This window comes from Capsicum annuum, chromosome 1, assembly GCF_002878395.1.
Source record: "Capsicum annuum cultivar UCD-10X-F1 chromosome 1, UCD10Xv1.1, whole genome shotgun sequence".
NCBI classification, from domain to species: Eukaryota; Viridiplantae; Streptophyta; class Magnoliopsida; order Solanales; family Solanaceae; genus Capsicum; species Capsicum annuum.
In genome coordinates this window covers 5141137-5152645 of record NC_061111.1, presented here as the reverse complement: position 1 = coordinate 5152645, position 11509 = coordinate 5141137, and positions in this window count along the sequence as shown.

The following is an 11509-nucleotide window of genomic DNA, read 5'->3' as shown; positions in this document are numbered from 1 at the left end:
AGGAAAACATTTCCAGAAACCTACACAACGAATATAACACCTTTCTTGTGAAACGGCAAACAAATCAAGCTCAACTGAACTACAAAAGGTGATACAGTCACACTGAACCAAAAGCGACAGCATGTAGCATAAATTGAAATACCAGGTCCCCAACCAACAACAACATACCCAGTGTAGTCCCACAAAGTGGGGTCTAGGGAGAATAGAGTATGCACAGACCTTAGTAGAGAAACAGTCAAAAATAGTCCCGAGAAAGAAGTAACGGAAGTAAACAGTAGTAACCGAAAGATACCACACAAAACAATATAATAATCGGGGCTGCATGCTGACTTATCTATCTATAATTCGACTTTCATGGGTGACCCAATCTAAACCCCCTACCCTCCATCTTCCTCTCACAAACTTTTCTCCCGCCTACATATCGGAGACAATTATAACGCAAAGATTAATAGAGTTTATAGTCGAGTTTACAGTCATAAAGGATCAGAATTTGAATCTTTTTGACCCGAGAACAGTTGTATTGACCCAAAATTCTCTCCGACCTGTATCCATGACCCGGTTTTTGGCTTCTTTCAACAACAACAGTTTCTCCGACTATCTCCTTCAGATCGAGATTATGGCCGGTCCCACCCTGAATTGGAGTGGGGGTCAGCCATAATCTCGATCTGAAGGAGACGGTTGAAGAAGATGTTGCTGTTGAAGGCAAAGCTAAAATTTGGATTAGGACATTTGGGTCGGAGTGTATTTAGGGTCTATAACAGCAGTACTCGAGCTGAAATTATCCAAGTTCATATCCTTCATGATTGCAAACTCACCTATAAACTCAATAAACATTTTCTTTGTAATTATTTTCTGAGATGTAGGAGTGGAGAGAAGTTTATGGGAGGAAGATGTGGCGCGGGGGTTTAGCTTGGATCACCTATGAAAGTTGAATTATAGATAGAGAAAAGACTGGCATTACTAAGAGAGTTTTTTTGGAGTGAGGAGAAGAAGTGAATCGACCTATATTTATAACTTTGTTAAGGTTCCTGTGGACGCTATTTTTTTGGTCGATGGTTCTGTTTACACCTTTTTTTAGAGCCCAATGATGATATTACCAAATATCAACTTTTGGGAACAAAGAAAATGATCTTTTTGAGTTCTTTTTTGTTTGAGTTTTTTTTTTTTATTTAAAAAAAAAGAAAACTAAAAAAATATTGATTTGCATAAGTAAAATTATAAAATCAATGAGATATGAAATTCTAAGCAAGACATATTATATTTTAATATACTAGATGAATTTTGCTTCTTTTATTTTCAAAAATAAAAAATAGAAAATAAGAGTAATTTGCATAAGTGAAATGAGTGAGATCTAAAATTATAAAGCTAATTAGGAAAATACTTTATATATACTTGATGAATTTTCTTACCAAGTTAGGATTAGTAAGTGGGAACACAATTTTGAATAAACATTAGTAATATACCAAAATTTTTGTAACAATCAAATCACATTTTCCATTGGCATGAATTAGAGTTATATAATTTTGAATAAACACTAATAATATACAAAAATATTTATAACAATTAAATCACATATTCTACTGACACGAACTAGAGTATATAATTTTGAATAAACATTAATAATACCCTAAAATCTTTATAAAAATCAAATCACATTTTTCATTGGCATGAATTAGAGTATATAATTTTGAATGAACATTAATAATATACCAACATCTTTATAAAAATCAAATTATATTTTCCACTAGTATGAACTAGAGTATATAATATTGAATAAACATTAATAATATACCAAAATCTTTATAACAATCAAATCACATTTTCCACTAGCAGGAACTAGAATATATAATTTTAAATGAACATTAATAATATACCAAAATATTTATAACAATGAAATCACATTATCCATTGACATGAACTAGAGTATATAATTTTGAATAAACATTAATAATATACCAAAATCTTTATAACAATCAAATCGCATTTCCCACTAGCAATAATTTTGAATAAACATTAATAATATACCAAAATCATTATAATATTCAAATCACATTTCTTACTGGCATGAACTAAACTATATAATTTCGAATAAACATTAATAACATACCAAAATCACTAAAACAATCAAATCACATTTTTCGCTGACATGAACTACAGTATATAATTTTGAATATACAAAATTTATTATAACAATTAAATCACATTTTTCACTACATGACCTAGGGTATATAGTTTTGAATAAACAGTAATAATATAAGAAAATCTAAATATCAAATCACATTTTTCACTTACATGAACTAGAGTAAACCTATATATTCATTTCCAAATAGGGAGTAATAAATTTTTAGGTCAAACTGATATCTATTCATTTTCAAATAGGGAGTAATACATTTTTAGGTGATAATAATATCTTGGCACGTCTACGTTATTAAATATTTCTAGACAATTAGTGATTTTGATATGAATAAAACAGACTTCATAACGAGTGTGAATTTCTTTTGTGTTGAACTTTTATGGAATCAGTTTGTTGCGAAAATGCAAAGTAATACTGCTTATAATAGATCCCTATGATTCAACATTTTTATGAGTCTGCACATAGTGAGAACTTAATGCACCGAACTTTCATTTAATAATCTTAGAGGTTGGGGATTACTTCTGAAGGGAACATAACAAATCTTATTCATGCTGAAATGACAGACGGATCAAAAGGAAAAATAGTATAAAGAGAGCCTCTATATGATCCTTCAGGTCATTTTTCATATTTATGCTTATTTTCACCGTTTGAGCTTTTCCATAGCTTCCCCAAGTTATGTATGATTTTTTGGGACTGACATTTCGGTTACCGAATAGTTCGTTTGTTTTTTTGAGCCAATTCTCTATTTTGAAGTCTTCGCTCGTTTCAAATGACCAACGAGCGAAAACTTTAGTGAAACGATCTCGGATGCGAATTTCGACTGTGCGAGTAGATTTAAAATATTAAATTTAATTTGGGTAGACCTTTGTTTTGGGTTCCAATGCACTCAAACCCATTTCGACCTATTGGTCGAAAAGTTGGAAAATCGAAATATGGATGTGGGACCCTCATTTGATCAAAACGACATCGAATTAAAAATCCAACCTCTCCATCGCGTCCGAAACATCGATTTTAGGCTAGTAGGACTCTTGGTTCATGATACAAGACAAGCCACGAAAGGCATGAAACACACCCCAAACAGTCCACAAATCACAAGATCCGAGGTCTTATTGGAGACCAACCCCGAATTCAACAAATACAACAAGAATATAAGATAACAATATAATATGAAGAACAATAACACAAGTTTTCAGATTCAACAAAGGACCCAAAACAGTCCGCTACACAACAACAACAACATGCCAACAACAAAATGTAAAGATAGGTAGTGTGACATAGATTACTACAATAACTAAGAACCTAAGTATAGATCCAACACTAAGACCGTTAATACATGTAATAACAACACCGACACTCTTACATGGATAAAAGGGGAACGTCAATCTCCCCAAACGCCTACGTTTCCAATCCTTGAATGCAACACAAGTGAAATCCACACTTGTATCACCCTAGTTTTGGGTTGGTGGTCTTCTCTCCTTAGAGAGGAAATGTTTCAATTGTCATACACTCATAATATTTATCAAAATCTAATGAATAAAACCCTACATCATTCTATTTATAGTGTATTACAAATAATAGGTAAAATGACCAAAAGGTCCCTTTAATGAACTATGACCAAGGGTGCCCTAGGAGTGCAAGTTTAGGGTCGGTTTTGGTGAGATCCAAGGTCTTCTCCACACTTCACTTGGACGCTTTATTGGACGGGTTCAAAGAATTCTCACATACGTGCATCCTCGTGGTCGTACCCGTATCAGTTTAGGCCTCAAGGCTTCCAAACTTATTTTAGTCTATTGAACGTATTTTATGAAAAATGGAGCTATATGCGTGGACCCTATTTTTTTCCAAAATGATATTGTATGAAAGTTTTGATGATTCCAATGGATTTGAAATGTGGTTTATACTCAAATTTCACTATTGTACCATGTTATTTGGGTTTCAAATGAGTTTCGAGGGTCAAAAATAAGTTTTTAACTTTGTTGTCATGGGGATACCACCTCTCTTCGGCAAAAGGGTCTACAAATAGACCCAAGGCTGCAAATTTGGAGATTTTCTCTTCTTCTTTGAGAGCCTGAAATACTAAATGGGTATGATAACTCAAAATTGAGTCTTGTGGGTGTCTAAGGAGCTTGATAAACATCTATTATCATGATTTTCACCCGGATTAAGGTAAGATTTCATCATTTTATTGATAAATTTCTCAGTTTTTGACCCAAAATTCCAAATTCACTTAGGGCTTGATTTTAGCCCAAAGATTGCTTGTTTTTCACTCATTTTTAGGGTTTTGATTCTTTGTTCATGTATGAACATTGGGTTGACTTCAGAACATATTTTTCATAAGTGGGACCCACTTGGCATTTTTGGTATCATTTTTGGATCCGAAGCACAATAGTGCAATATGGGTATCAATAGACTCATACTGATGAGTAGATTATGATTTTGATAGCGTGATGGCATTTTGGATACTGTGAGTGAAGATAGGTGTGTGGTGCATGATGTGAGGATTTGCTGTTCGGCCATGAGATAAGGCTTCTGTCTACTTTTCTTCATAGATGATGTGTGATATATATTGCGTATGAATATAGATGTTAGGCTTGATTATGATTAGGATAAATTGGCCTTGATTGTTGATGTTTGGAGATTAGATAAGGGCTTTGGACCCGTAAAATAGCATGTTTATAACCCTTATAAATCCTATTGCTTTCCCTTTTTAGTTTAGATTTGTTGTAGCATGGTTATGATGTAAACCTATGTTTAGGCTGTGGTTTTATTATTTGAAGCATGATTTGTATATTTGATCTATTTGGACTAGTGTGGTAGTCTTGGAATCATAATTTGGGTAGAGTTGACTTGAGTACCCTTGTTTCTAGTCGAAGTTGCTATATTAGGCTTGAATATGGCTTAGTTGACATCTAGAAGATGAGCTAAATATCTTAGCCTAGTTTGGGGCATAGTGTGCCTAATTTTGGAAATTAAGGATTAGAAGTGGAATCATCCGGCCTACTTAAGCCAAGACTTGTGTTAGCCCTTGTAGGCTTAGTTGTGGATAGTAGGCCTAGTTGAGATTAATGAGCCTTATTTGTGAGATTTACTTGGTGAATTGATAAATTGTGATGATTTTCACCAGATTGTGATTAATGGACTATTGAGATGTTAATTTCTTCTTAGACTTGATAATTGGCTTGTAGAGTTGCTATTTCCTTTAATCATGATTGTTGGACCTATAAAGATGATGTTCTTCTTAGATATGCAAATTGGACTAGAGAGTGACTATCCTTTTGGTCATGATGTATGACCTATAGATATGAGATGTCTAATAGAGGTAATATGCTTATTGATTTACGTCTCCTATATGTGAGATGATTATATATATGCTACAACTTATAAATATGATTATTGATATGTGTTTTGGATATGTATATGGGCCTAAGGTCATGATTATGATCTTGTGATTATTTTGGATATATTATTAGGAAAAGGGCTATGTTATGATAATGACTGGATATCTGAGAAGTGTTTATCAGTATAAATAATGCTATTACGGTTTATGAGTATGCATATATCTTCTTTTATACACATCTTTCCAGTATGGGATGGGGAAAGATGTGGTATTGTAACACCCCAACTTAGGAGAATGAGCCCCATATCGGCAAAACACAAGAGGGATGTTGGGTATATAAGTAAGCAAGCCTTACTTCCTAGTAACGCATTTTAAAGTCGTGCGGGCCTGAGCCCAAAGCAGACAATATCACTAGTGGGTTCGGGTCAAGGGGGTCTCTCGGTCCTTCATGGATCGGGATGCCCATCTCGACCAGGGCCTCGGGTCAGGTCATGGCAGGTATGTTGCTTATAAATTTATTGATTGAGTACTGATGATGGAATGTATAGATTAGGTACATTCATGAGCATTATATCGCCAACCTATATGATTCCAGATGATTGTTCTGCCTAACTAATGGTTAAGTTATTTCGTTACTAGTTGTCTATGAGGGGACTAGTATAGCACTTGATGGCTAGGAATCTAATGTATTAGTTAAAACTCTTGCTTAATTGAAACACGGTAGCTAACGATGGTTAATATGTGACTTATGGTAAATTCCGGTCTAGTATAGGTGAATATTAGTTGGTATTGATGACTAAGTTCGTAATTTCGATTATTCGATAAATGAGGAGTTATGTGTTAATGACGCTAGATAACAATAGATGTTGGTAATAAGAGGTGACTAGTTAATAACTTTGAATAGTTGCTAAATGGTTAACTAATGAATAATTAAGCAAGGATTAGTTAGTAAATAATGGTTAGTTAATGAATGGTGTCTGTTAATAAAAAATGGTTAGGTGACAAGTGGTAATGTGTTTTCTAGTAATGATTAACGGATATATAATTATTAGTTCATAATTTAGTTCATAATTTGGAACAATGATAAATGGCTATTATGGTCCAGTGATAAACCTTGGCTAGATGTTAGATGTTGGCTATTTAATAAATAATGGTTAGTTTCTATCCCCTGAATAAGGATAATGTTTAGATAAATAACTAGAGGTCACATGATGACGAGCGAACTAGTGGTTTCATTACAAATAGCATTGATTAGCTAATAACGAGCAGTTGGAAAGTAATGTCTAGATAGATACTTTATGGTGATACGATTATGTTTATGAGTATGTTAGTATATTTTATTCCGTAAGGGCTATTATGATGATATTGATATCCGACAAGGCCGGAGGATGCTATTGTGATGATATTAATACCCGGCAAGGCCGGAGGATACTATTGTGATAATATTTATACCCTCCAAGGTCGGAGGATACTATTACGATTATATTGATACCCGACAATGTCGGAGGATATTATTATGATGATATTAATACCTTGTAGGTCCGAAAGACATTATGATGATACATTGATATCCGAAAAAGTCGAAGGTTAATTATGATAATGATGATCATGATGATGACAATTATGATGAGTTGTGATACTGATTATGTACCTTGCATTCATTCCTGCATGCACATCGCATATCACCAGTATGCACCTATGTCTATCGATCAGTATGGGACGGTTGCATGGATGTGAGTAAAGAATATGCCTTGTGTTGTTGTGTGTTGATTGAACCTTCTGAGTCTGGGGTGGTGGGGGTACACATATGCTCAGCTAGGTATTTAATTGTCCAAAGTAGCCGGTTATTCACAGTGTTATTGATATTGTTATGATCATTATTATGGCTAGCTTATGACAGATTTGTCATTGATCCGATATCAAGAATTGAGGTATGTCTTTGGCTTCTTCTATCTTATGATGGTATTATTGTACACGATTATATCATTTTTAGCCATATGGATTGGAAACCCTGAGTATGATAGTAGTGAATCCTGATAGTATTATAATGAGGTCTTAAAATGAGAATATGATGATCTAGGTTATTCTTGAGATGACCTCCTATTTATATGCATTATACATATATTGTAACACCCCGCATTTCGGGCTAGAACGTAAACTGTTATTCCTATGCATAAAGGTTCCAAAATCCATAAATACGATGTGAATTTAGTGTGTTAATCAATTATGTAGTGTGGGAATCTAGTTGAGCATAAATTGAAATCATAGAGGTCTCTTAACTCAAGGAAGATTTGAAAGTCTTCCTATCGATTGAGTTTTGGTGAGCGTTTAAACTTGGGTCAACTTCAATTAACCATAACTTTTTGTATATAAAGAATTATACAGCCTACTATATATCAAATGAAAGGACTTTGAATCCTCTTTCTAACTCCACTGATTTTTCCTTAATCCAATATTGGGGTAAAATGTTATGTCCATTTTACAGAGAGGTATCAATCTGTCGAGGGTGCGAAGGCCAACCCGACGAAACGTCAAGCCTTTCATCGCCCCTAAAACAGTGAGTTCAGTTACTGGAAATGACCAGATGTTAAGGTGATGTTCCTTCACACTCCTGATGGTCCGTCAATCAAGCCGTCGGGCAAAATTTAAAGTTCCGAAGGCGGGATGCTTTAAAAGGGGTGTTTTGGTACTTTTCCTCTTCAGAAAACCTCCCCAATGGATTTAATTACCCTCTAAAACATTGTTAATCAGTTCTCATCAGTTTACAACATCAAAAACTTCCTCTCCACTCTCAAAAATAAGATCAAACTAGGGTTTCCTCCAAGAACAAGAAATCAAGAAATCAAGCCTTAAGTCTAAGATTTCCCAGGAACAAATTAAGATTCGAGTTCTACTCTCTAAACTAAGTAATCTAAGGTATGTGGGTTTTTTCTAAACTACATGGGCATGGCTAAATTATCTTAATCATGTTTAAATGTTTAGAAATCATGAATTTACGAAAGGGTATTGAAATTTCAACTACAATTATGCATTGTGAATCTTTCTTGATAGTAAAGTTTTGGTCTTAAGGCCTTCCCCATAAACTTGATGTTAGTTCATATACATACATACATACATATATATATATATATATATATATATATATATATATATGCATGCATGTATGTATGTATGTATACATGTGGTTTGATGTTTGAAACTTGAATTGAGAGCACGAAAAATCATAATTCCTCTCTTGCTATAAATCCCCTTGTGTTCACATGTTATGAATTGTTCAAATCCATATTGAGAAGCATATTAAAAACGTCTTTACTATTGCATAAGACTTGGTTTTGATTATGAATTGAAGAGAGGAAGGTTTTACCGGTTGATAAATGCTGAAGATATTTAATGAAAGAATTGCATGGATTGTCAAAATACATGACCACCACATGTTTGTTAAAATGTTGAAAAGAGAGATTCTTTGCATAAATTGACATATGATTTGACGTATGAATTCTCTTAAACTGTTTGAATGATATGGTGGTCCAAACTTTATGTTTTGAATAAAGAGACTGTAACATTATATTTTATGGCTTAAAAATACGACTTGTAAGTCTTGGTATGACGCTACCAATCAGATGAATGTCATAAAAATGTAATATTTTTATATTTTTATTTCAAAGAATGCATGTTTAGAAAAGGTTAAAAACGGGCTTAAAGAACGTTAGATGGTTACCCGAAGAAAGTATGAGTTGAAAGACTCAATGCTAGAAACCATGATTTGCCGACACGTGGATATGGTACCATGCTGTGTGGTCTTGTCTACCTTGATTTATGTCATCCTAATTTGGGACTATGGTTAGGAGTCATGCTTTGTAGTCTTGTGCACTACCATGACATGTTGATTTGATTGGGGATCATGGAACCATGTTGTGTGGTCTTGCGTGTCTTTCCTTATAGATACTTCAATCCTTGAGGCAAACTTGGATTGGAGGCTTGCCCGCCGAGTCAAGGGCAGATTCATATAACCTGTTGAATTACAGATTGTAGGGTGTACCATCTAGCTCAGAAGTAAGATAAAGAGTGAGTCATGGATTTTCAGAATCATTGTTCAAAGTCTTTTAAATATGCCCATGTGTTTTTCATATATCATATACAAATTGTTTACAAATTAATCTCACTTATGTTGTATAAAAAAATACATTATTTTAGATTGCTCTGCATACCAGTACATCTGTATTGACCCCTTATATTTCAGCGTCTGAGGCACAGTCCAGATGTTTCGCTAAGACATAGATTTATCAGACAGAAGTGTGCAGTCTATGAGCCTTCTTTATTCTGGAAGGCCTGTTTTTAGAACATTGTTATTTCATTTTAGTTTTGGGTCCGATTGGAGGCCTTGTCTCAGTTTTAGACAAGTTGTTAATTTCTGATATATTAGAGATTTTCGCAGACTGAAGTAGATGTTGTCTAGATACTTATGGATTTCATTTAGTATTGTTAAATTGAATTCGGAACAAGACCATGATTCCGTTTGTTTGCTTTCCACATTTTTTCTTATTCTATGTGAATGGTGTTCATGATTGCCAGATAGAAAGAGGCGCCGACCTTCATGATTTGGGATGCTCGTCACAGCCAGGGCTCCGGCTTGGGTCGTGACATATATATACATATATACATATATATATATATGAGCTATGGTACTACATATATCCCTTCCATCGTTGTTCATATTGTATAGTTGTTTCTTCACCTTGTATATTACTAAATATCTTTCTTTCACTCTTTATTCGTATATTGTCCTGGGATATACGGTATAGCATTGACATATATTGAATGTAGCTGGAATAGGATAGTTTACCTTGATACTTCCTTAGTCTTATTATGTTAGACTCTCGGACATGAATAGGATAGTTACCCCTTATTATTCTCATTGACTTATTATATGATTTTTGAACTCTTAGGTATAGTTTCTATTCTGTCTATATGTTTTATATATTTGCTTTATCTTTAAAGCTCAGTTGGCAGTTTCCTATTGAGTACCATTCGTTTGGTATCATAATACACCTCTGCAGCCTGCAAATCATAGTATGGATTATCACTATTGATGTGTGCATCATGCGGAGCAACCCTGATTCAAAGACTTACAGGGATCTCCTGACGTGCGGAGTATTACTTATATCTCTCCTATGTATTAGACTAGTCTCTAAGCTATATTCAAAGGTAAGTTGTATCAGTGTATATCTCCTTGATATGTCACTTTTGTACTCTTATTATGTTTAGAAGCTCATGTACTGATACCACCAGGTTTTGAGATTCTTCTATGTATTGATTTTTATTTCAATATATTCTGAATTATTTTTCTTATATTATTGAGTAGTCCGTTACTAGTCATTCCGGACTACGGGTTGGCTTGCCTACTGATGGGTTATGGTAGGTGTCATCATGATCTAAGAAGTTGAGTCGTGACAGCCTCTTATATTATTACTTGAAAAACAATGAATATATTTCTATTTGGAGTAGATTCATACGCCTAAATATACTCTTAAGCAGTTTTGTTCCTTTAAAGACAAATAGGTGATACTCCAAAGACAACCCCTCTGACATGCGATGAGAATAAAATCGTTGTTTGATATGCAACTTATTGGTTAGGCTCTTTATCATACATAATGATTTCAATTTCAACCAAAACGTAGCGGCAGTGATGTCCTTCAAAATATCCTATAGAATCTGACCGGATAAATGAAGGTGTATCTTAGATAGAGCCTTTTAATCCTTACGTTGTTTATCCTCCTCTATCCATGATGAGTGCATCTTATTAAACCCAAATAGAGCATCGTCTAAATCCATTTACACGAGCACATGTCGCATCTTAACCTTCCGTAATGAAAATCTGGTATTGCGGTCCAATAGCGGAATATCATACTTCATGGTTTCCATCCCCAAGAAAACAACCATGCGTGGCTCTTATACCAGTTTGGCAGAGGAGCTTGGTAAAATATACTCAGTGATATTTGGCAACTTCCGAATACCTGGCAACTGAAAGATTGAGTCAA